Here is a 27083-nt window from a genome sequence, read left to right as displayed (position 1 = left end):
TGATTGGTGGGCCAGATTTGGCCCGTGGACTGCCAGTTGTCTAACACTTATTTATACTGTATTAATACCAATACTGTGTTTAACTTCTGATTTTAACTGCATTATAATCGCTAACATAATGGTTCCTCTTTTCCACAGAATAATTTTCCCCCACACGACTCAACTCATATTCTGAGGTTAAGGTAAACTTTAAACTGTTGTTGCAATCTTTTCATATCCAGTTTTATGTTGGTTTAACTATCCAGTCTTCTGTTTCCAACAATATGATATGTCTTTTAAGCATCCTTAAAGACTCACAAGTATAATTAGGCTATGAGTAAGAAGAATTCCTACTTTCATTTTTGAGAGATAAAGCTGAGAGACTCAATCAAGCTTGTGGCAAAGAGACAGGAGTAAGTTTAAAATCAATAATACAATTAATGTAACTTATTTTTTAATACATATGTTGTAAGAGAGTTCTTTAAGTAGGTGTTTTCAGTGGTTAAACGACTGTCATGTTTTGCAGTTGCTGAAGACAAGACCAACAGAGACAGACACAGAGTATCATGCCATTTCATTTACTGAACTTTAATTGAAGCTTCACACTGTGTTTCAGATGTTTGAATATTTTATTATTGTTATATTTCAAGTTTTCCTTTTATTATCGACATTTAAACCCAACATTTATATATTTTTATTATTTTTATTAAAGTAAAAGGCAGCCAATCCAGTTTAAGATAAATTACCAATAAGTGTGACCATTTTATCCAGAAGGTGAGAAATGTAAATCTGACTCAGATATGAAAAAGTCTCCTGACAGACAACTTAAGAGGATTACCTACCATGGCAACAAATGGCCATAACACATAAGGAATCATTAGCCAATAACATCCAAAATGGTATATAATTGGATGTAATCGGGCCTGTGGAATTTAACACCCATACTTTTCTGAAAATGCCAGAAATTCAGCGGTTTATGCATGAGTCTGCTGAGCTGAACACAGATCTTTTCATGCAGTCCAAGCTGGATGACCCTCATTTCTACCATTCAGCAACTTTCAGTCCACCACCTAAACCAGCAAAAACCAGCATAAATCAGCATGGAAATTCAGACAGGTCTGTTGAAGTCTTTTCAGCTCTGATGTTTACAACCAGCCCAGCAAGCACATAACTCTGCAGGCACAATTCAAGCAAGCTAATTTGACAAACATCCCAGCCAGTTGCTTATTGGTGGCGAGGAAAGTTGGGAGGGCATGGTTAGTGGGCAGAGCCTTCCAGAGCTCTGTGCACAGCTGCAGGGCCTGCGGGCAGACAGATAGAGCCCAGCTACAGCAGGTGCTGACATTAACTCTTTCCCCGCCAGCGTTTTTAAAAAAAGTTGCCAGCCACCGCCAGGGTTTTTGACGATTTTCGCTAAACTTTAATGGCCCGCAGAATATTTTCTTCCATGAATATATGAAGATGCTATATATCAAAATAAAGATCTGAGCCTCTGCTTTTAGGCAAAAAAAAAAAAACGATTTTATTTTATCTTCATTTGTTCTTTTTTTATTGCCACTTGAACAGAGGTAGGTTTTGTCAAAAACAACATTTCAGACAAAAAGCTGAGAAAAAGGCATTTTTATCAAACAAGTGCTTTAGTATTAGTATGGTGTTCCACTTCACGTTTGAGACGATCGCAGTCTGTTTCTTTGATCAAAGAGTTGCGTAATCTTTCAAAACATGCGCGCGGGTCTTCCTTACCGTATACCACCTAAAACACGGATACCCGGAAAATTCCGTGTTTGGCGGGGAAGCGTTTTTTCATAAAACCCGGAAAAAACCGTGTTTGGTGGGGAAAGAGTTAATGAGTGATAAACCATTAGAGAGAATTTATAAATCAGTAAAAAGCTACGGTGGACCAAACCTTCTGCTTGCACCCGCCAATTCAGCTGATCTGTGGTCAAAAAGACTTCCAAAAGGAAGGAAAAATGGATGATTTGAAGCCAGACCTTATGTTTTAGGGAATTTTAATTGTCAGGTAGAGATGAGGGTTCAATGAATTCTGCTTTTAAGGCTGCCAGAAAGCTATAAAATAGCTTGAATATAAAATTCAAAACTCAAAAAGGAAAAACACTGTTAAGGCGAGACTGGAAAGTAAGTTCAGTTTTGTCTTTTGTGTCACTGAGTGTTTGATCTGTTATCTTTGGAGATCGGAGAGTAAATCGTATTTTGATGAATGTGAAAGAAATGGAAGAACAGAATGTGGCCTGAACACCTGTACTCCAATTCAAACAATTAGGAAAAAGCAGCTGTCAACATTGCTGACATGATAATTTCACTCACTATTGTCAGAACTAAATGGAGTAGTTCACCCTCAAGTTGGTCACAAAAGAAACTCAAAAGGAGATGCTTGGGAGTACATAAGTGTCAGTCATCATTCACTTTCACTGCATCTTTTCCCATACAATAAAACTGAATGGTGACCAAGACTGTCGTTCAACTCAATTTGTGTTACATTACTATGCGAACACAAACAAATGTTTTTAGAAGAATATATCTGCTCTGTAGGTCCATACAGTGCAAGTGAATGGGTGCCAAAACTTTGAAACTCCAAAATAAACATAAAAGTAATCCATATGACTATAGTGGTTAAATCCATGAGTTCAGACACAATATGATAGGTGTGGGTAAGAAACAGATCAATATTGAAGTAATTTTTTTATCATAATTTCTCCTCCCTGCCCAGTCGGTACAAAGAATGTGAATCACCAAAAACAGGAGGAAGTGAAAGTGAAGAAAAAAGTATTGAATATTGATCTGTTTCTCACCCATATCTATCACATTGCTTCAGAAGATATGGATTTACTCACCAGTCATATGAAGTACTTTTATATTGCCCTTATGTGGATTTTGGTACTTCAAAATTTTGGCACTTGCATCGTATGGACCTACAGAACTGAGATATTCTTCTAAAAATCTTTGTTTGTGTTCAGCAGATGAAACAAAGTCATACACATCTGGGATGGCATGAGATTGAGTAAATGATGAGAGATTTTTTTTATTTTCGGGTGATCTAACCCTTTAAGCACATTGTCTGGATGTTTTTTAGTGTATTGCTGAGTGAATGTAAGGGTGTTCTCTGAATGGCTCTTTGTGGTTGTTTACTGACCTCAAAAGAGCTTGCAACAGAATAAGTCTAAAGCCGCCATAATAAAGTCCCTCTTTCAATGCAAGTCTATAGGATTTTATTCACATGTTGTAATGTCTGAATACCGTAAATGTAATACTGCAAAAAAAAAAGGCTATTTACTTAAAGAAATTGTGCATCTCTCCTCAACAAGCCCTTCAACTTCAATTACAGTATGTCTGTACTATAAGTGTAAGTATAAGTGTAGTTTAAGTTACAAGTCAAAGTGAAATGCTTAGGGTTAGGGATTTTTTTTCAAATCTCTAATCCTAAATATGAGCAACAGTAATTGTAATGTATGCTTTAGAAAGCATCACTAAAAGGATGAACTTGTGAAATGGAAAGATATTAGGTAGGAACCGCTTGCAGAGCATCCTGTATATGTGTGAGAATTTCACAGCGGTCATTGCACAAACAAGGGTTTAAATGAGAAAATGAGTGAACTGGTAGACACTTGCACTTGTTAACAATGTGCTAAAAGCTGTCAAGCCATTAAGAAAGAGAAGCTCTCAGGAAGGGAGCACTGTGCTGATCTAACCAAGAGAAAGGATTTTGACCCATTGAAACAGATGATATTATACTTGACCCAAACACTACCATTAAACTGAGCATGTGTCCTAACAAGGTGCAATGTGATAAAGCAATACATGCTAAAAGCTTTCTGTTCCTTGTTAAAGTTTTTTTTTTTTCTCCAAACCAACTGTGATGAATAAATGTTGTCAATCACTTGGTTTCTATCTGAGCTGTTTACCAACAAGCACATCTCATTGGTCCACAATCTATTATTGTGGCACATTGCACAGCAGTTTCACATTTAATTTGGACAGACAATTAACAAATTGCTAAAAATTTAGTTAAGGCATGGTTTAAGGGACAGAGTTTATGAATCTGAGGAGAGCTGACTTAATAAAGATCCTCTATCTACCCTGGATCATCTGACCCCAATTATAATTCTGACACCTTCATTCTCTCGGGAGTACAGAGCTGAAAAGGATTACTCATATCATAAGATGTATCTCCACAGTCACTGTGGACAGTCTAGGGGACCTGAACTCATCTTTGTGTGAATACATACAGTGTGATAAACTACATAGGGAATAGTGATAACAGCTAAACAATACAGCGCAAAATGGCTCCAAATGGCTCATCTAAATAAAAAAAACATAAGCTGTCAGATCAGAGCAGAAGCACCACAGTGTTTTGAACAGGCTGAGGGAGACGGAAAGGTGTAAGTGCTGGAGGTCGCCAGTGCTGTTCAGTCTTACACTAGGCTCAAGGTCACATGCATCCTTGCATCTGGCCAGCTTTCTACTCCCCACAGCCAGTCGACAGAGCCTGTCACCACTTGCCCTGCACCCCGTTCTGCACTTTAGTAAGTATATGTCTGTTCAGGGGGAGTCTTGATCTCTGGAATATTTAGGCAGACAGAGGGCATGGGTACAGACCCTTGTTGGAGAAGCTTCTGTGAAGCTGTATCTTGTCAAACTAAAGTTATTCATAATTTTATGAAGTTAAACTCAAGCTCAAAATAATGAACTACACTAAAGGCTTCAAACAAAAATTAGCTAGCTACACTAAAGCCAATTAATGGGGTAATATCTCTATAAACACAGTATCTTACCATCCAATTATACATTATATAATCAGAGTTGTATATTTTTCTAGCACAACATTTTTTTTTTAATTAATGAACACTGATCCTGGGAATCCTGGGAAGATCGCACTGCAGATGGCTGCATCGGTGTGGAGCTTTCTAGCATATTTGTTAATTTTGTTTGTTTGTCACCCTTTCCCAATCAGTTGCACCAAGTAGGAACTGCTGAATATTTAGCAGAACATACCTGATCATTTCTTGCCTGTGGTGGCACTGCGGTGCTCTACAAGTGATCCGAAAGATGCACACAAGGGAAGAGAGCTGGCACACTTGTGAAGCTTCATCAACACGGTTTCAGGAATCCACTGCAGAGTATTCATCAGGTGAATATCTGCTCACTCAACAACAAAACAGACAAACTGCTTCTGCTCACTAAAACAAATAAGGACTTTTCTAACTCTGCTGCTCTATGTTTCATGGAAACCTGGCTGAACGAAGCCATCCCAGACAGCGCGTTTCAACTGCCAGGCTTCCAGCTGTTCAGAGTGGATTGTGTTGCGGAATCATCTGGGAAAATGAGCATCACGGGTGAAACATGTTTTACATCAATGAAAGTTGGTGCACTGGTGTAACAGCATTGAAGAAGATGTGCTGTCCTAATTTAGAAGTGCTCTTCATCAACTGTAAAGCCTTCCTACTCACAGTGGGAGTTTTCTTCGTTCATTCTGGTAAGTGTTTATATCCTGCCACAAGCGTGTCTGAACGCAGCATTGCAATAGCTGGCTGATCACAAACACAGAGCAACAACACCCGGACACATTTATTATTATTCTGGGAGATTTTAATAAAGCCAACCTCACCAGTGAACTGCCAAAATACAAACAACCCATCACATGCCCCACCAGAGACAGAAATATATTGGACCACTGCTACACTACTGTAAAGAAAACATATTTCTCTGTCCCACATGCATATTTAGGATTATTTGATTAATGTCTGGTTCATTTTCTTCCGACCTACAAGCAGAAACTAAAATCAGCTGAGCCTGTAGTAAGGACTGTAAAGAGTTGGACCAACAAAGCAAAGCGGTCTACTAATGGCTAACGAATTGAATGTGTTTTACTGCAGGTGTGAAAACCCCAGTCTCAAACCCCTCCCCCGTTCTGATCTTCACTTGCCTGCACTTATGATCTGTGAGAAGGATGTGTGCCGGGTCTTTCGGTAACAAAAGACTAGGAAAGCTTCAGGCCCAGATGGTGCTTCACCTGCCTGTCCGAAAGTCTGCTCTGACCAAATGGCTACCAACTTCACACAGATCTTCAATAGATTACTGACACAGTGTGATGTTTCCTGATGCTTCAAACACTCCACCATTCCACCAAAAAACCCAAATAACAAGACTAAATGACTATAGACCTGTCGCTCTCACATCTGTGGTCATGAAGTCGTTTGAGAGACTGGTTTTGTCCTATCTGAAGGACATCACTGGACTCTTGCTAGACCCCCTTCAGTTTGTTTATGGAGCAAACAGGTCTGTGGATGATGCCGTCAACATGGGACTGCACTATATCCTGCAACACCTCGACAGACTGGGACTTATGCAGGGATCCTATTTGTGGACTTCAGTTCAGCCTTCAATACCATCATGCCTGATCTTCTCTCAACCAAACTGACCCAGCTCTCCATGCCCACCCCAATCTGTCGATGGATCACCAGCTGTCTGACAGATAGGCAGCAGGTAGTGAGACTGGGGAAACATACGGGACCCTCACTATTAGCACTGGTGCTCCTTAGGGATGCGTTCTCTCTCCACTGCTCTTCTCCCTGTACACGAATGACTGCATTGCAAAAAGCCCCACTGTCAAGCTCCTGAAGTTTGCAGATGACACCACAGTCATCTACCTCATCAGCGACAGTGACGAGTCTACATACAGATGGGAGGTTGGTCAGCTGGTTGTCTGGTGTGGTCACAACAACCTTGAGCTGAACACGCTCAAAACATTTGAGATGATAGTGGACTTCAGGAGAAATCCCCTTGCACTCCCCTCACCATCCTGAACAGCACTGTGGCAGCAGTGGAGTCTTTCAGGTTTCAGGGCTCTACCATCTCTCAGGACCTTTAGTGGGACACCCACATAGACTCCATTGTGAAGAAGGCCAAGCGGAGGTTGTACTTCCTTAGCCAGCTGAGGAAGTTCAACCTGCCACAGGAGCTGCTGATACCGTTCTACTCGGCCATCATCGAGTCTGTCCTGTGGACATCTATAACTGTCTGGTTTGGTTCAGCCAACAAATCATTCAGAAGAAAACTACATCGAACAGTCAGGACTGCTGAGAGTAATATTGGTGTCCCCCTGCCCACCCTCCAAGACCTGAAGGTCTCCAGAGTGCAGAAACGTGCAAGTAAAATCACTCTGGACCCCACACATCCAGCCCACTACCTCTTTGAACTGTTGCCCTCTGGCCGGTGCTACAGAGCTCCAGGACATCCAGGCACAAGAACAGTTTCTACCCTCAGGCCATTTTCCACATGAACAAATAAACTGTCTTAGGACTCCCCCATAGTGCTATTATGTAAATAAATATCTCATGCACATATTTAAATTCACTCAGATTTAACTCAATAACTGTACATACACCCCTACCTTGCACATACATTACCACTTGTAGATGTACATGTGCCATTCTAAGTTAGATGTCCAACTATTTGTATGTCTATTTATACTCTACTGTGTCTCACTGTAATGTTCTGTGTGCACTGGTTTCTCATATCAACAAAACAAAAAAAAATCCTTGTGTACGTGAGAACAAATGGCAATAAAGCTCATTCTGATTTTAATTAGGGGATAGCATTAAATTGAAGAGATACATTTAGACGAAATAAAGCAACAAAAAAATAAGTAAATTATAATATACATAACCGACTTAAAACAGTAATAAATATAAGCACTAAACTAAATATTTCACTATAAAAAAAGAAAACATAAGGGACCAAGACACCACTGCGCAGGGACTAATGAGCCAAATGAATCAATTAATTAGAACAAACAGTTCTATCCAATGCTTCAAACGAGATAGGGAACATTCTAGGAAAGTGCATCTGATTGTTCCCTCAGTCAGCTTGGCTGTTTAGCTATGTATGCAATACAATGTGAAAAAAAAAAACAGTTATGTACTATTTGGTTATGCTTCATGACTTCTAGATTGAGGAATTCCGTGTTTTATAGAAAAGCTAGACTTTTGTCAACTGAACCTCTGTCACACCATTGAGAAATGTAGTCAAGTTTGTAATGTCACAACTTTTAGTTAGTTACTACCCAAAACTGGTACAGACATGAGTCTAAAGTGCATGCTGTGATGTATGTTTGAGCAGATTTTTACCAAATGTTCATGTCAAGTCACCGGTCTTCTCTGTTTTGTCAACTTTTTGTCTGTTTTTCACTCTGTATTAAAATTTGGCCATTTCATTTGAACCTTCTCATACTTTTATAATGTTTGATGACTATTCACCCTGAGACTTGATTCACACTCAAAAACAGTTTGTTTTATCAATTTTCTGATGTTTCTAATTTGTTTTCGATGGTAAAAATGTTGATGTTTATTCCTACGCAATTGCCTCAGAAGAATAGATCAGAAAGAATATTGAAGTTGAAGGATATTTAAATTTTCTGGCAAATCAAGTCATTGTAGTCCAAAGGCCTAAACAGTACATCACAAAACAAATGACAGACCTCAAGGAGAATCTTAAATCATCTGTGCAAATCTGGAGATCTACTGTATAGTTCTTGCAACAGTTTATCAGTTCTTACCTCAAAAGATGATCCAATCAGACAGCAGGACTGCAATCAAGTGATCAAGATGAGGCAAGAATCTGCTAAATTGCTGGATTGCTTAATGAAGCTCAGACATTCCACAATTGACCTAAGAGCAAAGATTACAAAAATTAAGTTAGAGGAGAACAGCAGTTCTGGATATTAGATGCAATTTTCTAATTTGAGGATGGGCATTTTAGTCATTTGAGTACTCAACAGATAAATCAAATAAGCAGATTCAATCACAAAAAGCTCAACAGATACTGTCAAATTTGAGGTCATGTTCTCAAATGTTGTCTCCACACAGGCCTGTTAATATGTTAGACTCAAATCTTTTCATTCATAAATTATCTGGTCCACAGATACGGTTAATGAAGCTTTAGACAATCATCTCAAGACTGTGACACTTTGACACGGAGCCAGAACTAACAGAAGAAATGCTCAGAGAAAACAATGCGGAGAAGATGATCAAGGCGCTTTTCACTTAACATTCATTATGGGCAGATTTCAAACCAAATCTCTACAAATCCCCCATCGGAAGCTGCTCAAAACTCAGGGCATCTCAGAGTGCAATCTGCTCCTCCAATCTGCTGTGTGGGAATGAGAGACAAGCTCTAGCCAGCCTTACTGACAGGACCATGCTCTCCGCAAATCTCCTATCTCGATCTTTATGTCTCCACGGCATCTCCTTATTTTCTTGGTCAGTCTGTCTCCCTTTATCAGCCTCTCCATCTATTTCACTTTCCATCAATGCACCTTATTCTCTCCCTGTCTGGCCAACTTTCCTTCTGGCTCTGTTCCTATTTTGCTTTGCATAAAGACAGGCCACAGTATTGGATGTAACACTGTGTCCTAACCAGATGCAATAAAGAATTCCATGTAAATCTAAGGCTACAACCACATTAATTTTAAAAATGTGTTTTCATTTTCATATGTTTTCAAAAGTTGTTTGTCTACACTGAAATGTATGAAAACGCTTAAGTTCCCTTACTGCAGATCCATATACAGCCTAAAATGCAATTATCCTGGGGTTTTGCCAATGGACACCAAATCTGAGTAAACTTCCTGTTGCCTTTGAAGAAATGCTACGTTATGATTGTGCAAAGTAACATTTATCTTTAATAATGCTATCAATGTGGATATCAGACACAAATGCCGCTATAACATGAGCCACCATATTGATTGTTTTGGGTTGAATAGATCACATGCTGTGTCATAGGACAACAAATAAATCATCGTTTCCCAATGTCTGTTTTTTCAGTCCACAATACAACAGAAAGACAGCATTTTCAAATGTATCCACTTGGGAGAAAAAAAACCTGGTTTCAGTATCAAAACGCCATCTCAGAGTGGACTGAAAGCTAAAACGTAGAGAAAAAGATGCATTTTCAATATAAAGCTCCATAAGTGTGGACATAGCCTATGTTTTTGTCCTAGCTAGCAATGACAAGTGACACAACGTTGTTGATAACTACGCATCTATAGTGTAGCCCTGCCCACAGTTAAATCTCATTGGTCCAAAATCCTGCAAAAAAAACTGCATATTAAACTTCAAATGTGTTCTGATTGGCTATAACGTTGTGCAGCATTTTTGCACTTTCATTGCAGAAAGACAAATTACTTGATGCTGGAAACTTATTGTGTTGTGCCTGGTTAGTACACAATGCAAAAAGAAATGCGGTAGTCTAAGTGCTGGTATCACCAGATAGTAATATGAATAAAAAAATAACATATAAAAAAGAAAGTTTATTCTAATAACAGCCATGTTTAATATTATAAAATGATCTTCAATTTGCAAAAATGAGTAATGTGTATCAGCCAATTTTCACAATCCAAGCTGTTTTAGAACTTTTATCTATCTGCTGTTAAAAAATTAGCATGTGGTCATTCAGAAAGAATCTCACCCAAGTCTAAATTTATATCCAAGAGTTAAAAAAATTTAAAATGAGAACATGCTGGAAATGTTCATGACAAAACATATCTGAGAGATATTTGGGCAGCATTCCAGCATCCATGTGCCTTGATTAACAGCAGAGAGAGATTTTATTACTCCAGCTTGGCTTGGTCTTATTTCAAAACTTTAACAATGAGCTTTACTGTGCTGTTCTCAAGTACTGCTGCTTTTTATAATACAGTTATACTCTGACACGCCTGAGCCTCAGCTGAAAAATTTGGTTTCTCCTTTGCATTTATTTGAAGACACAAATTGAATCCGTCTAAATCACAAGTGCTGCATGTTCATGCAAAGTTTTGCCCAAGCAGAGCAGAGTTATTGAAAGGGAGGCTGATTTTTGACTGCGAGTTGAGCTGAGCCACTGAAGTTTGATTAAGTCAAAGCCAGAGGCAGGAGGTCTCATCATCCCAGATAAAGATTTAGAGAGAGGAGATCAACGAGGAGTATTACAAAGATAAATAACGCATGGACTAGGGTTGCAACGGAATACCATGGTATGAAAATTGACAGTTATCATACCATTTACATTTGTTTATCTACGGTATTGAGAAAAAAATGCAACCGGATGGAGAATCTCACCTGCGCATCTCCTTTCCTCCTCATCTGCCAGTCAGACTTGTCAACTTGTGCCACACACACACAGCGAAGAAAATGTCAGAAAGAAGTGAGGTGAGAGGGTCTGACTTAAGAGAGTGTTTGTGTGAGTTAAAGCAGTGTTTCTCAACTGGTGGATCAAAGGTCTATTCAGACTGGGTCGTGGACAGCAGGGACAGAACAAAATAGGTTTTTCGGCGGCCGTCCAAGTGATAGTCCATTTAGAACTGCCGAGACAGATTTAATGATAATCTCACAATCAGCTAAAGGCATCTCATCTGCACTTTCGTACAAGTGTAACGGAACCTGATCGTGATCATGATCTGCTCAGTTCTCTGGCACGCATGCAACAACCGGGCTTCCCTTGATATTGTGGAGCGCAGACCTCAAAACTGATGTGACCAATTTCAATTCTAGTGATACTTTTCTAGTTTAAAGCATTACGGAGGAAGTCAAGTTGAACCTCTCAAACAGTAGGCAGCCCTGACATGCCAAACAGCACTGAGGAAAAGAGCAACTGTGCAATGCGCAACATTTTTTATTCATTATGCATCATCCCCTTTACAAATTTATTTCAGGATTTTACATGAGTAAAAGTAATATTAATGTTATATTTTGACAAAATGTTATAGTTTCATATGAAATAATCTTAAAAGGTATTATCATTTTACGTCAACAGTGGAAGTTGTAGTTAAAGTTTAAAATAAAAGCTTGACGGGAGCATTGAAGAAATTGCAAAAGAAATAAATAACTACTGTCTAGTACAATGTAGTATTTATTTGAATAATAATAATAATAATAATTACATTTAAGCAAAATATCACAAGAAAGAGTTCTATTGTACTAACTAGAAGTTTATATTTTTTCCATTTTGATTGTTATGAGGGGCTTTATTTGACAAAAACTAAAAAGAAAAATTTTGTGTTTTGGATTATACTGCGAAGATCTTTACTAAAGCACACAATTGCAAATATTAATGAATAGTAATTGTACTATTTTTATTTGATTCAAGTTTTATTAATTCATTTGATTAGACACCATTTAGATGATGAAATTAACTAAACTTTAAAACATGGAATGTAAAACAGATATGGGGGAAGACTACTTAAAGTTTTTTTTTTTTTTTTTTTTAAGCAATGCTCACTGAATTGAGAAACTCCAAGGAAACATGCAATTGTTTTAATTTATTATTTGAATTTATATAATCAACTTTGTTAAATAGGCTAAAGGAGTGTGGTCCATAGCATATTATCTTTTTTTTTGGTGTCGAAATTGGTATCTAGAATTGTGAAACTTCGGCATCTGTACAGACTACTGAACATTTGGTATTGTGGATTTGGCATCTTAAAAATGCAAGGCTATCAGCAAAGATGCTCAAAAAAGGAAAAAAAGAAAAAGAGATGATGCAAGGAACAAGACATCTGTGGACATGTGTACTACTGTAGCTTTTTAGCAAACTGTCTAACAGCAAAAGCACAGAATGCTATTAGCATGCTGCATTTTTTAATTAAAGTATCACAGATAAACTATTAAGGCTAAGAAAAATATATACAAATGATAAAATTGTTGAATAATAAATCATGTATCGTACTAATGAATCAACTAGTCGGTTGTTGGACAACTAGTAAATGATCATGACCCATCCGTAGTCAACAGAGTGATCTAGATCCATTTCTTGAAGAAGTAGTGAGATGGTCCACTGCACCGCTGCACCAGGGAAGCCCTGAGGACTTCCTGATGTTTCAGGCAAATGCATAAGACGCAAATCTTTTACCACCTTTTGCTAGGAACAAGCTGTTGCTGGCAGAAGTGGCTTCCATTGCCTATTAAAAGCAGAAATAGGTCAAGATTATGCTTCAGCCAAGCTAAGGATTTTAGACCACCACCAGAAAAGACATACTGACACGGAAAGCTCTGCATTCCTCTCTCTCTCACTTTCTCTCAGAGGGCAAATGATTTGACCCCAGTCATCTATCCTCCAACTTTCCTCTGAAAGAAAAAAAAAAATCAATGGATTTGGTATTTAGGACACACTGTTGCTGCTTAACCTTTCACCCTTCAACCCTGTCATATTGTGTAAAGAGGAATATGTCAACTTTGTCTAACAGAAGTCAAATGTTTTTTTTTAGAAGCATCAGGGTGGTCCCGATGTACCATGGGAGGGCAATTAGCTTCTCAATGCACACTATGCCACCTTCATTTTCACTGAAATTAAAATGACACAAGAATTTCTCCAACTCAAATTCAGAGTCAGTATAGGAGATCAAACTTTTGAATGAATATATTATTTACACTGCTAACCTGAATTCCCAGTCCATCTACAATGTTAATGTCTTTCTCTCACACTTTTTTGGTCACCTATCTCTCCCACAGATGATCCCTGCAGTGCCAATCATTAAATTTGTTATGTGGGACCCACCAGTCAACTATTATAACCGAATAATAACTGTGAAACGATTGTTAAAGAAACACAATATTATTAAAGTGAAGTACAATTTCCCCATTGTCCCCTTCCCTTCTGCTGGTGGTATGGGATAGGAGTGATTTAAAGAGCAGTTCAGCTTGACAGTTTAATTGGTGCATTCTGTATGACAATAAAATGCCAATCAACACAAAAAATAAGATTAGCTCTACCGGTCTATCTACACACTATTTTCGTGCCAATTGAGAACTGTACCAAAAATAAATTCTGCATCAGAACTGAAAGCAGCATTGCGGAATGGCTTCTTCAGCGTGTTTTGTGGGACACATACTGTACAATGAACATGTATGCTACAGCCACCAGTTAATTAACAGGCCAAAAATCCAAAGGATATTTCTGAAAGTTTTTATCCATTTGTGAACCCTAAAGCATAGATATACCCATTCAAAGAAATGTGAAAGTGAACGGCTCCAAAGAAGGGCTTCATAGAGAAAAAAATTCCAATCCCACTCAAAGAATACCAAAAGACAACTAAATACATTTGTAAACCTATTTTCACCACACAATCAACCCCACTGTGTCCTGACCAGGCCTGCATGAGGCTGGATGTTTCCAACAAGTAATTTGTCTATCCACACACACAAAAAAGCATTTAATTGCTAAGTATTAAGTATTTAATGGAGCAGGGATACTTAAAGGGATAGTTCACCCAAAACAAAAAGATTCTCTCATTATTTACTCACACTCATGATATCCCATGTGTGTATGACTTACTTTCTTCAGCAGAACACATTTAAAGAAAATTAGAAAAATATCTCAGCTCAGAATTTCCTTAAAATGCCAGTGAATGGTGATCCGATTTTTGAAGCACCAAAATTCATAGATAGTCAACATAAATGTCATTCATACGCCTCCAGCTGTTAAATTAATGCCTTCTAAAGCGACACGATTGCTTTTGATTCGGAAAAGATTAGAAAAATGGGGCAGTGGTGGCTCAGTGGTTGAGGCTCAGGGTTACTGACCAGAAGGTCAGGGGTTCAAGCCCCAGCACCACCAAGATGCCACTGTTGGGCCCTTGAGCAAGACACTTAACTCCAGGTTGCTCCGGGGGGATTGTTCCTGTAATAAGTGCACTGTAAGTCGCTTTGGATAAAAGCGTCTGCCAAATGCATAAATGTAAATGTAAAAGATAAATACGCAATACTTTTTTAAACTCTAAATCATAATTCTGGTCAGAAGCAGTACGCGCATTGGCATTTGAAACACGTGAGAAGAGCAGCACACTGTACAGTAGCTTGTTTTCTTTCTTTTTTTTTAGATCTGTATTCATCCATTTCTTTACTCACAATGGTGCATTTGTGTGCTTATCCTGGATGTCTTAACCGAGGGGAGAAAGGAAGATTACGTCCATATCATGGCAACGGTAATTCATCACACGAGAAACCGCTTAATCCCGTGAAGCTTACAGGAAGTGATGATTTAGCGTTAAAAAGTACTTAAATATTGATATTTTTTTGCATCAAAAGAGACTGCATCACTTTAGAAGATATTAAGTCATATCGATGACGTTTATGCTGACTGTCTGTGATTTATGGAGCTTAATAAAACTGGATCACCATTCACTTGCATTTTAAGGACCTACTGTGCTGATAAATGTTTCTATTTTTCTTCAAATGTGTTCTGGTGAAGAAAGAAAGTCATACACACCTGGGATATCATGAGGGTAAGAAAATAATTAGATCATTTTTGGGTGAACTAGACCTTTAACACAACGCCACAAAAATAGAAACCAATCGACTTACAAAATATCCTTTTGTGTGTGGTTAGGGCAAAAACTCATATTTACATAGAAGAGAACTTGAAATTGCATTGTGCCTAGTAAGGACACGATGTTATGGAGAAGCAGACAGGGCCAGCCCCCTCCCTCCCTCCCCCAAAACCCCCACTCCTTCCCCATCTTTTGGTTATTATATGATGATGAGATACACTGGAGATATTTTTAGGAGACTGAGAGGAAAGGGTGGTACAGGGGGCAAACTTGATTATTTCAGAGAGTCTTGAATGTCCCCAGTTATATCCACGGTGATCACTATATGATGAAACTAGAGAGTGTGTGAGAGAGAGAGAGAGAGAGAGAGAGAGAGAGAGAGAGAGAGAAGCAGGGAAGAAGCAGAGGCGAGAGACAATCTGGGTATATGCCTGTAGTGAAAGATGCATTAGGAGTAATATCACTCTCTGTGGTTGAAATCTGTTTATGGTGAGTTGTTTTTCATACATCAGAGATTGCTCTACAGGGATGAGCAGCAGAGCAACACACAGATAATGTGAGAATGTAATAAAGCGGGATCAAATGAAGCCGCCTGGAAGCACAACACCAGAAATGTGTGCATGTGGAGAAGAGATATTTGCTGGTTCCAGTTAGATCACAAATAGCTTGAAAGGATAAAAGACCAAAAAATAAACTAATTTACACACACACACACGCACACGCGCACGCACACGCACACGCACACACACAAGCGAGGTTGAGTCATCATATGATTAATGGTGGGACATACTTGAGAAATGTGGGACAGCTTGTGTGTGTGTTGGGGGGGTTGTTAGTGAACAGCACTCTGGCCAAAGGCCAGGAGGTGATTTTATACCCCTTCCCCAATCTCAATTCTGGCCCCCGCCTCCACAGCAAGCCCTAAAAATAACCACAGTCTCTATAAGTGTTTGCAGAAACATAGTGCAAGAGGGGTGCCTGTTTCCAATCTAAAACTTGATGTGGTCCAAACCAAACCCAGGTTATTTGCACACATTCACAGAACTCGGCTCATGTACACAAAGTCGGACACTGAGCTTTAAAGTCTCTCAGATCAGCCTCTTTCTCTCTGAACTGCACAAGAATGCCTTGACTATATCTACAACGATCATGCTAAACTTTCTATTTACAGGGGCCTTGGAAATTGGAGGAATTTGCAAACAGTCCTAGTGGTCACGCTAAATCAAATCTAAACAGTTTACACCAAGGCCAGAAAAATACTTTGTGCAAGTATGTGTACACAGATGTGAATGTTTGGCCAACAAACTGCTAACTTGTGCTCTGCTTGAACATGCTTAAGTTACTGAGTGGTGATACCAAAACTCAGTATTCAAGGGGAAGATCGAGTTACATTCATATATCTGTGCAGTTAATCTGGATTAGTTAATGATTAATCGATGATAAATTAATTGATGTTAATAATTTGATGATTAGGCTTACTGATTGTCAATTAATTTCAGCAGGAATGCCAGCAATCATGCCAGCAGATGATGAAAAGACTGTCAATACAGTCATCCGCTGCTAGAGGGCGCACTGCCGCTTGTGTGCCGTTTGCCTACAAACACAGATGTGCGTCCTTCCCTTACTCAATTGTAAAGAAAATGCAGGAACAGTGTAATCAATCATGGATTGTTACCTTATAGATGAACATTATGTTTTCTGCATACACCGTGGTAGTGTGTGAAAGTAAAATATATGACAACAAGCACTGATGATTCGCCAGTCTCCTTGTTTCATCACAACATACAATTACGTCAGTGATCGCTGGAAGAGCATAAAAGGCATATTCAGCTAACATCTTAGCAGAGACACTGTATGTTATGTACTGTGTTTACAGAGTGTGTTATGATTTGACTTAATTTCTAATAATAAAAAAGTCCAAAAGTCTGAAATATACCATTGTCCACAATGTGATGTTTTAATGAACCCAATTATGTATCTTCTACACAAGTTATTATTAACTGTAATTAATTAACTGTAATTAGCCTTAGAGGGTCATGGGTAGCTCAGCGAGTATTGATGCTGACTACCACCCCTGGAGTCGCGAGTTCGATTCAAGGGCGTGCTGAGAGAATCCAGCCAGGTCTCCTAAGCAATCAAATTGGCCCGGTTACTGGGGAGGGTAGAGCCACATGGGGTAACCTCTTCATGTGTGCTATAAATGTGTGGTCCTCCCTCTCTGTGGGCCGCAAGGTGAGTTATGAGTGATGCCGCAGGGAATAGCGTGGGCCTCCACACACTCTTTCATGACAGCAGTTGGCTTGAAAGTGTAAACGTGCTGTCGAAGCGGGGACTTCACTCTGAGGTCTGCTAAAAACGTAATCGAAATAAAAAAAAAATCAACTAAAATAATGCAGTGATGAAAACATCTTATACATAACCACCTCCCTACATTTACCATCTCCAACTGCCCCAATTGATATCACGGAAGTATCACAATAGGTGAAAAATTACTTATAGCCTACATATTAAGAACTAAAGACAATTATAAATGTAAAGATAATTATAATAATCATCATAATAAATAAGCCTAATAAATTCCTTTGTGTTCCCAAAAAAATGCTGCCAAATGTGTTCTTATGGAATGTGTTCGTTTTGCATTTGTTAATACAGTTTATGCTGCCTAAAGAAAAAAAAATAGAACTCAATTCTTGGTTCACGGTGAACCTGTCTTGTATTTATGATTTAAAAACTTTCGTTTCTTTAATACAAAGATACCTGTATATATTACTGAACTTGCAGTCACATTCACAATGCGTAAGAGCGAACTAAACTCACAGTACCTCACAAGATGATCGGAGATCATGTGCAGCATTCTTATAGACTACATTATTCTTGCAAACTGTCTTCAATAAATGAAACAGAGAAAAAACGAGTGATAACTCTTAACATACACTTGTTCCGCGAGACAGGTTCCCGTTGCATGCCTCTGAACAAGCAGAGAATCAGACATGAGCATTGATGTCTTTTCTTTTGTCTATATAATATAATAGTGTTTCTTCAAGCACGTCTTTTTGACTAACAGCATTTCTTGTCATGTGTCACTCCGAGACCTCTTACATGTCACACACGTGTTGCGGGTAGATGAGCAAAATTACTCGTGTATTAAATACATTTGGAACTAATCTCGAACTGGATTAAGTCTTGTTGCATTTTGCAGGTGGCAGGTGCTATATCACACCCTGGATGCACTCGTGAATAGCAACGCTCACTGCACACAAATATCAAATCAGAAGTGCATCGTCGGCTTTTCTTTCATCTGTTCATCAAACATGCATCTTTGTGTCTAATTTCTTGTACTCCGAGAAGTCTTACAGGTCACCCCTACACAGTGGCTGGTACATCAGCAAAATACTCTGCATGAAACATCCACATTTGGCAGGTGTTAGTTTCAAACCTTGTTCACCAGGAGTAGGGTGTATGACAAATTCGGAAGGAAATCAAAACTTTCATTAACTTCAAGCTTTGCAAATCGCACCCACACTTTCTGTTGTAAAATCATCTCTAGAAAGTTTTAAACGATCATATGTTGGTGAATGTTGAGACAACCGGCGAGCCACTTGATTTTGAACAAATAGCCACTTGTGGCTCATGAGCCATACGTTCTCAACCCCTGCTGTAGAATAATGCATTTCTCATAGCTGCTTGTAGCAGAATAAATTGCCTTTGGATAGCTGGACCCATTTTTTGAATCTTTTGCGATACATTCACGGCAGACAAACGCAAGTACCTGTGGTAAATTCAAAAGGACAAATACTTATGTAAACCAGTAAAACTTCTCGTCCCAAATCATTACCTAGTTGCAATGGTGCCTCTAGTACTCAAGTGGTAACTACGTTGATGACTCAAATATACCATTGTTTGGACCCAGACGTACAGTGCAAAAAGGGACCAGCAGGGATAGGGAATCAGAATCAGAATCAGCTTTATTGCCAAGTATGCTTACACATACAAGGAATTTGTCTAGGTGACAGGAGCTTCCTGTCTACAACAATACAAACAATACCAAAAACAGCAGCAAGACATAGGTAATTAAAAACAGAAAAGAACACAAAATAAATAATTATACATATACGTACATACACTCACCTTCATACATACCCACATACACACACGTAGTGCAAATCTAATACAATCTGTTATATAAAGAACAAAAAACTGTATATTATGTACAGAGCAATGTAAGTAATGGCAGAAGTGGATATGTTGGATAATATAAATTTAAATTTAAATTAAACTGTGTATTGCACATAATTATTGCTCAATGGGGCAATTTAATTGTTCATTAGATGGATGGCCTGAGGGAAAAAACTGTTCCTGTGCCTGACGGTTCTGGTGTTCAGAGCTCTGAAGCGCCGGCCAGAAGGCAAAAGTTCAAAAAGGTAGTGGGCTGGGTGAGTGGTGTCCAGAGTGATTTTACCAGCCTTTTTCCTCACTCTGGAAGTGTATAGTTCTTAAAGGGGGGGCAGGGGGCAACCAATAATCCTCTCAGCAGACCGAACTGTCCTTTGTAGTCTTCTGATGTCTGATTTCGTAGCTGCACCAAACCAGACAGTTATTGAAGTGCAGAGGACAGACTCAATGACTGCTGAGTAGAACTGTTTCAGCAGCACTGGTGGCAGGTTGAACTTCCTCAGCTGGCGAAGGAAGTACAACCTCTGCTGGGCCTTTTTCACAATGGAGTCGATGTGTATCTCCCACTTCAGGTCCTTTGAGATGGTAGTGCCCAGGAACCTGAATGACTCCACTGCTGCCACAGTGCTGTTTAGAATAGTGAGGGGGGACAATGTTGGGGTGTTCCTCCTAAAGTCCACAATCATCTCCACTGTTTTGAGCATGTTCAGCTCCAGGTTGTTTTGACTGCACCAGAAAGCCAGCCGTTCAACCTCCTTTCTATATGCAGACACATCATCATCTCAGATGAGGCCGATGACAGTGGTGTCGTCTGCAAACTTCAGGAGCCTGACAGAGGGGTCCTTGGTGGTGCAGTCATTGGTGTACAGGGAGAAGAGTAGTGGGGAGAGCACACATTCCTGGGGGGCACCAGTGCTGATGGTACAGGTGGTAGAAGTGAATTTTCCCTGCCTCACAAGCTGCTGCCTGTCCGTCAGAAAGCTGGTAATCCACTGACAGGTAGAGGTGGGAACAGGGAGTTGGTTTAACTTAGTCCGGAGTATATCTGGTATGATTGTGTTGAAAGCCAAGCTGAAGTCCACAAAAAGGATCCTTACGTATGTCCCCGGTCTGTCCAGATGTTGCAGGACGTGATGCAAACCCATGTTGACTGCATCATCCACAGACCTGTTTGCTCGATAAGCAAATTGAAGGGGGTCCAGAAAGGGTCCAGTGATGTCCTTCAGGTGGGCCAACACCAGTCTCTCAAATGACTTCATGACCACAGATGTCAGGGCGACAGGTCTGTAGTCATTAAGTCCTGTGATTTTAGGTTTCTTAGGGACGGGGATAATAACGGAGCGTTTGAAGCAGCATGGGACTTCACACTGCTCCAGTGATCTATTGAAGATCTGAGTGAAGATGGGTGCCAGTTGGTTAGCACAGGAACGAAGGCAAGCTGGTGAGATGCCATCTGGTCCTGGAGCCTTCCTTGACCTTTGCTTCCGAAAGACATGGCACACATCGTTCTCACAGATCTTGAGTGCAGGTAGTGTAGCAGGAGGGGGGAGGAGGGGGGTTGCAGGAGGTGTTAATGGTTGTGTGAAATGAAGGTCTGAGTGCATGTGGGGTGTGAAATCGGGCCTTTCAAATCTGCAGTAAAACACATTCAGGTCGTCAGCCAGTCGTTGGTCCGCCACAGGGTTGGGGGTAGGAGTAGGAAGGGGGTTAAATAAAACTTAGGTTCAGACCAGGCAATCAAACCAAGTGTGAAACATTCCTGAAGATGGACCACACATATACACACAAAATAATTTTCAATTTCTGACATCAAAGCTGCGCTATGCGGTTCATGAATGCGACTAGCCCTGGATGAGTGACGTGATGTTGCGGTACCTTGGGATTCAACCGCCTCTCTGAGGTGAAGAATCTCCTTATCTTCAGGCTGTAATTTCCTGCTCCGTTTCACTCTTTAGAGCCATACAAATTTTCATTTTAAAAACAGGCAGTCAAGTCATTCATCCAGCACTAACTCTGATGAGCGTATTTTAGATGAGCTCTTTATAACCACCTATAAAAGTGACTGCAAAACAAAAACACAAACAAACCTGAAACATTCAGACACTCTTTAAGGTCACAGTCATGCGAGTAATATAAAATACATAATTCACTTTCTTTTCCAGCCAAACACAAGAGTTTCTATTCCCTCAGACACCGTGGGTAATGCTAAACACCTGAAAATAAGTGTCAAAGTTTTTTTCTCAAATAACTCTGCTCTGCTCCCTTTCTCTCTCTATGTTTGAGTCTCTCCATTTGTGCTTGTGTTCACTCGCTCCCGTTCCGGGAGTTTGGGAGTTTTGTGAACTTTCCAAGAACAATCAGCAGTCCCACCATACTAGCAAACACTAAGAATCATTGCAGGAGTATGTGGTGTTTTTCATGCTGTGCTATATGAAACCACTCACTCTTTAAATGAGATTCTATAGTTTAGGCCTAAATTCATTAGAGGGTTATGGAAGCAACATAAATGGCTTCATAATGCCTTCTATCAGATTATCTATGTATGAACAATGCTTTATCTACCACCACGAGAGGAAGAGCCCTTAAAATGTGATCGGTTCTGAGGCATTCTGGGAATTAAACATTTTATAAAAAGACCTTGAGAGTTTTAAACCAGATTAGGAAGTTAAAGGTGCACAACAAGTCCAGAACAAGCAGCTAATCAATGCAGCAGGAAGATATGTTCCATTATAAAGTGATTAAAAGATCATTTAATGCACAATCTGCAGCAACCCAAACCCCACCACCCGGAGTGAGACAATCAATAACCAGAATGTATGGGGAACAGTAATTAAAATGGAGAGCTGCAGCAGCCTCCTGCCTCCATTCCAAATGCAGGTTGGAATTGTGGCAGGGGAACTAAAGCCATGCCTGGACACACTTGCCCATGGATGTGAGCTTAGCTTTGAATTCTAGAATACCAATGTGATGAGTACAAAAACGTGTCTGTGTGGTGGAGTCTGGTGGCGGGGATATGGCTGAATATTCAAATGAGGGGAATGGGCTAATCATGACTCTGTAATCAGGTGGAGAGTCGGTAGAAAATAAATAATAATAAAAACAATGACACACTTCAGTGCTTTCGTGCTGTTATCACTCAGTCTCCATTTATCTCTCATTACTCAGCTAGCCCTACATTCTTAAAGAGGACAGTTTGTGTAAGCAGTGCCTCCTTCCCGCATATGAATCACCGTGTTAGTGTGACTTTGTGTGAAGACTATTCAAAAACAACATTTTATGAATTTCTTTCTATTGGGTCATTTTTAACAAATATTCATAGTTAAATACAAGTAAAGCTTTATTGGGAGCATATGTAGCATGCTGTCGATTACTGCTGAAAATAATTGTAATGCATTTCTCAGTTTGTAACAACAAACATAATGTCTTTAAGTATTTTATAAAAAAAAAATAATAAAAGGAATAGCTGCCATAGTAACAACAGTCCTTGCTTTGGACATCTGTTGCACCTTCAGCACCTATTTGCAACTGATAAGGCTCATGGAAATGAACGAAATGCCAGAAATGTCATGTGCGGTGAACAAAGCTGTTGTACTCCATGTAATCTCTGTGTTTAATCTTTCTTAATTTGCAAAAACATCTCTGTTTTTGTCTAGTATCTGGACATACTCCATCGCAGCGTGCTTTGCAGGAGTGGCTAGTTCTTGGTCTCTCTCCATCTGTGGCTGCTGTGGTTCTGTGCCTGATGTTTGACAAGAGGTTACATTTTCAGAAAAATGGTTTACAACGCTGCTGGAAGCCAGGCAGTCTGTCCAAGGGCAGCAAGGAGCTGAGAGTTGAGGACTGTAACTCGTCCAAAGTGGAGTCAACACAGACTCTTCCTCTCTCACTCTGTCTCTCTCAGCTTGCATCACTCTTTTTTATTTATTTATTGGACTCAGTAACTTCTCACCCAGACTTTGCAGTCCAGTGCTAGCTCTGCTAGTAGTGACAGAATAAATAGGTTTGGTTTTTGGATTCTGAATAATCAAACACCAACAAATTGATAACAGGGTTTAGCATAATGATGCCATTTATCACAGGAGAAAATGAGGCCTGAAATAGATTCCACTATGTCTCAGCTGCAATCTTAAACCTTTAAAGCTATTTAATGTTCCTGTAGCAAATTTGAACATGCTGAAAACATCCCATTGATTAACACTGGGACCAATTTGGGGCAATCTCTGAGTGTGCATCCTAACATCCCCACGGTGCAACTATAAGAGACGCTCATAATAGCTGGAACAGCACAAGTTATACCCACCCAGGGAGAGGGAGCCAGGTTTGAAGGCCAAGGCCCACTGATCGTGCTGCCATGCTGGGGCTGGCTGCCACCGCAAGAGAGCCGCATAATGGATGATGCAGGGGCCCTAGGTCTGGCAGGTAATAATTCATTCCCCAGGGGTACGAGACCCCTCACTGGACTTAGGCAGCCAGGCAGGCACAAAATGCTCTGATACGTACGTCCCACAGCATTTTCTCAACAACCTCCATTCCAGGTGTATCTTCTAGTTACTGGCTACCCTGTTGCTATGGGTTACCACAATCAACATGAAATACGAGGGGCCATTATAGTACGGAGTGAACTCCCAAGAGTAACTAATTGAATGTGATACATTGTGACTCCCAGCATGTACGTGTTGGTTCAAGCCAAATTCAAATGTGGGGAATAAATTGATTCTGTAACTTTAATTTGTTCCATTCTAGAATTTCAATCCATCATAAAAATAGCTATGAATAACTAAACCATAGAAACAACTCTCAAAAGCAAATTGCCTTGAATGATGAAATAGGAAAAAAACAACACTAGATGGCTTTGATCCAATCGTAGCACCAAGGCTATTTTAGCTCTCATTACCCTAAAAGCCATTAAGAGCACCCAGCCATTCACAGCGCATGGCTAGCGTAACATCATTTGGGGCAAAACTATAAGAAAGGAAATTGGAAATAAAATTACACCCCAAGCTATAGCCTATGCATCATTACATCTGCACAGAGGTAGCCATGATGGGGTAAGACAAAAGCAGAGGTTTCATGGGAAATGCCTTGTGTGACATATCTGACTACCAAAGGTCTCCAGATGTTTTTTGTGTTGCAGATACGCAGGATAATAATTATAGATTATGAAGGATTAGTAGGACTTAAAGTCATAATCAAACCAAGACTAGATGCTAATACCAAATCATGTCTGTAGCTGCAATGCTCACTGAATGGAAATGTTGAGATCTGGCTGCAAGATAGTCTGGCTTCAAAATGACAGTTAATTGAGAACTATCCTATTAAATAGCCTAAGCAATCTGTAAGCAGAATGCCTGAACAGTATTTATATAAATTTCATGTTTCATACTTTCTCAGAATGCTGTTTGATCATTTGGAAAGAACACGTGTCCAAAAGTAATAACACAATTTGTCAACAATTTCCATAAATGTGAATCAGTTTAATGAAAAACAGCAAGACAACGTTGACTTCAATCAATGCAATAAGTGATAAAATATGTCAAAAGTGACATTACTCAAGGGTAACTGCCTTAAAATCAGTTAAACAAAGCACATACATATATACATATAAGAGAGAGAGAGATTAAAATTAAACATTTCTATAAGGATCTAAGAACATTCTCTCTAAATGTATTCACATTGCTTGAGCCCATTAACATTCTTCTTGGGAGACTTCAAAAATCCTGGCTGAATATTTAAAGACCACTTATATTGCAATTAAAACAACAACACAGGAAAATGTGCAATGATAGCTCAGTGAGTTCATTGTTCAATAAGAACCACCGGGTAAATTACAGAAATATAGGCTACCTTCTGCACCCGGAGGGATAAATCCCCAGGCTATACTTTTTCTTGGGATTTACATTTCTAAGGGTCAAAACCCCTTTAAGCAATCTATCATGGCTCTGAAATCTCTACCAAACTGTTCATAATTCAATAGTTATGAAGAGGTTTTAACCTAAGACCTACGCTGTTGCCCCAACTTTGTCCATAACTAAAAACATTGTGTAGAAAATAGAAATTAAGCAAAATGACAGAAAGACAGTGAAAGCTTATTTTACAGATTCCATAAATAAAAGAAAATTGTACAATTGCTAGAATATTTGTTGGAACCAAGTGTTTTTTTTTTTTTTTTTTTTTTAATAAAATATCACTATTGTAATTTTTGTAGGCGAAATCAAGGCGCCGTTCACACAGAACTTGTTTTTGTGGACGTCTGCGCTGTTTTATCAATTGTGTTTCTATGTAGGCTAAACACGGGCTGAACGGTCGGACGGACGTCTTTAACAGTTACATCGCGTCTTTTTTTTTGCGTGAGAACACGTTTGGTGTGAACGGCCCCTAAACTGCCTTTTAAACTGCTCAGTCCAGTACACACAGCTGGCAAACGTGCAGCACTCTCAGCATTTATTGCCAAACTATAAAAACCACCGTCAAGATCCGACGTTGAGATCCAAAACAAGCATTTCCATCTTTCCAGACCGGGATCCGACTCTGTCTCTGTATATTGTCCTCTCCGGGTGACTGAAAGTGCCGCGCGTGTTCCAAAAACAACTGGAAGCTGTTCCTGCAGTGATCGTAACCGCAGACAAGATAAGTGTGTTTCATGTGCAAACATTCAACTACAGATACAGTTTAAGCTGGAAACTGAAATGTGAAAAACACGCGATGACATGTGTTTCTAATCAACGTGACCAGTGAGAGTCATACATTGTCAACAACTGTATCACAGCATTATAATATTATATGCAGACAATCCAGTGATTTCTATGCATTCGAGAAATGCCCCGTTCTGAGCCGCGACTAAACCCGTTTCAAACACACATATCTACGATCAATATTTCACATTATATCTGCGCTGTCTTTTGCAATAAATGTTGCCTTTATGTCGCCACTGCAATATTCACCGACCTGCCTGATTATTATTTGACACTAAAACTGCAAAATACCTCAAATGTGTGTCTATCCAACACAAACTTCACCGGCTGTCATGTCTCGAATTCAGATAATATAAAAAGAGGCGAAGAAAAAAACTTCTAACAATGGAGCACAGCAACCCATTTACCTTTGCTTCCTTTTTTAATTTTTCCTTTGTGCTCGTTCAGAAGGCTGATTCCTTGCAGACCTCTTGCGTATACAGCACAGAGAAGCCGATTATTTGTTTAGTGTTTCCTCAATAACTTATTTTCTTCATTAATCGCATTGGTAAATGCGGAGCGCCCCTTGGCACACACAGTTGACACACGCCTATAAAAAAGCAAGACTGCGCTAAAACTCTATTACACCGTAAACGAGCTCTCCCAGGACGCGCCCCTGATTTTCGAGTGACACGCCGGTTGTCCAATCACCATCCGCTGAAGTGTTTTAGACGTTTCTCTTTAAAAGTTTCGCAGAAGTCACGCCCAAAACGTGTCCTGTTTGAACTGTAGATCCTTGTACATGACTTGTCCAAAATAGCTGTCGTGACTGGAGTCTGATGGCCAGTTGTATGAGGTATTAGCTTTTAGACTTACCTCTTAAAATCAAGCATTTGTTCCAATGGATTTGCAACACATTTGTTCAATATATGCTATGTCAGGATTGT

At 39.5% G+C, this 27083-nt stretch overlaps 1 protein-coding gene across 3 annotated transcripts in view; it reads right to left on the bottom strand.

Annotated features, from left to right (window-relative positions):
• Nucleotides 1-26741, bottom strand: part of LOC127657774 (semaphorin-6D-like) — a 187503-nt gene extending 160762 nt beyond the window's left edge. For 2 of the 3 annotated variants that reach the window (XM_052146671.1, XM_052146673.1), the window contains exons 1-2: nt 26565-26741; nt 8552-8663 (exon numbers count right to left, since the gene is read on the bottom strand). The gene's annotated coding sequence lies outside the window, so the exon portion shown is untranslated. Of the gene's footprint in view, nt 1-8551; nt 8664-13006; nt 13092-26564 lie in introns of all 3 variants that reach the window. The other variant, XM_052146672.1, reaches the window with a different exon arrangement.
• Between the last annotated feature and the right edge of the window lie 342 nt (nt 26742-27083).

Source organism: Xyrauchen texanus, chromosome 17, assembly GCF_025860055.1.
Source record: "Xyrauchen texanus isolate HMW12.3.18 chromosome 17, RBS_HiC_50CHRs, whole genome shotgun sequence".
In the NCBI taxonomy this organism is placed as follows: Eukaryota; Metazoa; Chordata; class Actinopteri; order Cypriniformes; family Catostomidae; genus Xyrauchen; species Xyrauchen texanus.
The sequence above is the reverse complement of the archived record's forward strand: the minus strand, read 5'-3'. Positions and strand labels throughout refer to the sequence as shown.